Source organism: Mustela nigripes, chromosome 1 (genome assembly GCF_022355385.1).
Source record: "Mustela nigripes isolate SB6536 chromosome 1, MUSNIG.SB6536, whole genome shotgun sequence".
Taxonomy (NCBI): Eukaryota; Metazoa; Chordata; class Mammalia; order Carnivora; family Mustelidae; genus Mustela; species Mustela nigripes.
Window position 1 is genome coordinate 223,967,450 of NC_081557.1, and position 2,754 is coordinate 223,970,203.

Genomic DNA, 2,754 nt, shown 5'->3' on the forward strand with positions numbered 1-2,754 from the left:
CTTGGTGCTTAGCAATCTACATTGTAATTGCCTATTTCACTGTCTGTCTCTCGAGCTATACTGTAGACTCCATGAAGCCCCAGGGGAATGGAAGTCAAGTTTGTGTTACTCACGGTTGTAATTTCAGCACCTAGCCTAGTGCCTGGGACACAGTGGTTCCTCAAAGAATATACTTTCAACTGAGCCAAAGAGACCAATACAATTTGGACCAGGACAAGTGAGAGGTTTCTTTTAGCTGGGGAGGGGTGAGAAGCCAGGGAAGAGGAGAAAAGAGAAAAGTCCAGAACGTCTTTGGGAAACACTTGGCATCAGAATTGGGCCCTTGTTCACCAGGTACTCACTTGTTGCCTCACTGTCCCACCTGCCCTGCTGTATTGTGCTCTGGAGAGGCAGGGTCAGGTGTCTGAAAATGAGATTTCCCAGACTCTCTTGCCGTCTGGGCACAGAGGGAAATCCACAGGCACCGAAGAGTCCTGCTTGGGCTCCGGGAGTGAGGAGGTGGGTTTCTGGAGTTGCAGCAGTGTGGGGTGGGAGCGGGATGAGGGGGTGGGGGATTCCAGCAGAGTGGGCCCCAGCAGAACGTCCCATTTCAGCTGCCACAGCCCGGTCCAGGCGGCAACCCTCTGGCCCATCCAGAACAGACAAGTAGCACAAGCAGCGGGTGTGGATTCAGGGCTTTTAGCCTGAGTGTGCTTAGCTGTGGCTTCTTTTATGCTCCTTCAGCATAAAAGCCCCCTTCCTCTTCCCTTTTGCTCTTCCAGCCCTTCTAGCATCTTTGAAACCGATTCCCTGCACGGAATTCCCTGTATTTGAAACTCTTAGAGTAGCCTCCTTCTCCTTCTTCTTCTTCTTTTTTTTTTTTTTTTTAAACTTGTATCCATTATTTGAGAGAGAGACACAGCACGAGTGAGAGGGAGGCAAGCAAACTCCTTGCTGAGCATGGAGTGTGACATAGGGCTTGATCCCAGGACCCCGAGATCATGACCCAAGCTGAAGCTGAAGTCAGATGCTTAACCGACCAAGCCTCCCAGGTGCTCCCCTAAAGCGGCTTCTATTCTCCTGTCCAAACGCAGACCAATTTTGCCTTGAAATCAAGAAAAGGGGTAAAGACAGAAAGGCATTCTGAAAAGGAGAACTGCCATGAGGAGAAACCCAGAGGTGAGAGAGTTTGCAGGGATATTTGAGAAATCGTCCAGTTTGTCTGGGGCAGGGTGATCAAACAGGAGAGGGGTGAGAAGAAAAGCCACGGAGGCATAGTAGGTGTATGTCATGGAAGAGCTCAAAGACTGGGTAGAAGAGTCTGCTCTGGTTTTGATTAACAGAGGAGAGTCACTGAGGCCTGCGACCAGGTGCTGGGACTAGAGCTGTGCTCCAGGAGGCTGTTCTGTTTAGTGGCGGGTGTGATGAGTAGGAAGGAGCGGAAGGATCCAAACCCTCGTAAAAATGTAGTATTTAGAGGGTTGTGGACTGGGTTGGATGAGATGAATGAGAAGGGAGAAATCAACGGTCACACCACAATTGTCCTCGTTTCGCTGAGAGAAAGGTAGGGGTATGAGGAGAAGTGGGGGAGACAGAATTAAAGTCACTTGGAAGCTGTGGCAGGTAGAGAAGAATCAGCCTCTATAGCACTATGAATCTTCACCTGTCATCTCGTTTGATTTCAATTCCAATTTTCTAGCTCTTTCCTCTACACTGCTCATTGGCATTGGTCTACAACTTGGCAAAGAATCTAGGTTTATATAACATGATTTGATAGTCATCTGCATAGAAGAGAGAACCAAAAACATAATACTGGATGAGATAACCAAGGGTGAGAGTAAGGGAAGCCAGGCCCACAAGGATGCCTGTGGGCAGGTGCGTAGGAGGACAAAGTGTTGGAGGTGAGAGAGAGAGAGAGGAGGCAGAAACGTAGCAGGCAAGTAGGTAGCAGGGGGACCAGGAGAGTTCTGAGCCTTCATGAAGACTTTGTGAAAAATGGGACTTGCCACAATAGTCACCTCCTGCAAGGTGTTAAGGAGAATAAATGTTGAAGAAAATTCCATGGGATTTGCAGACCTCAATTTCAATGATACAGTAGGGAAGAATCTAGGTTCCTAATGGCTAAAGAGTAGTTGAAGAATGAGGAAATAAGAAGGTAAGAATGACCTATTTTTCCGTCCTTTTGGCCCTGTGGGCATCCATTTCTTGTGCCTACCGCAGAACCCCTCCCTTCCCACCCCGCCAGTGATGTGTCCATGAGCTCCCCATCCCTCTTCATCCAAGTCTAGGACAGACCAGTTGTTGGGGTCGTGTGTATAGAGCTGGCCTCCTGACTGACCTGCAAGCCTGCACTTCATGTAGACCGTATCAGCCTCTTGTGCAGGCTCAAGTTACCTATCAGCGTCGGGGAGTGACGCTTAAATTTGTAGATTAACGGGGTTTACAGTTGGGCTAGGGCTTTTCCTTAACAATGTCAGCAATTATTAAATCAAGGTTAGTCGCCTTCCATAGCTTCACTAGAAACAGACAGAAGAATTATACAATCCCCCCCCTTGTTCTTCTTATTATTTTTAATAAGTATATCCTTTCTCATGTACTTGACATTCATTCAAAGTCACCAAATCACATCCATGCACACGAGGAAGTGTTGAGAACTGCATCTCTCACAAGCCCCCGGTGAACTTTGTAGACCACACTCGGCGTCATTGGCAAGAGTAAGCCACGGAGAGAGCAGGCAGGCTTCCTGTGCTCTGACGGGCTCACAGAAGCCATGGT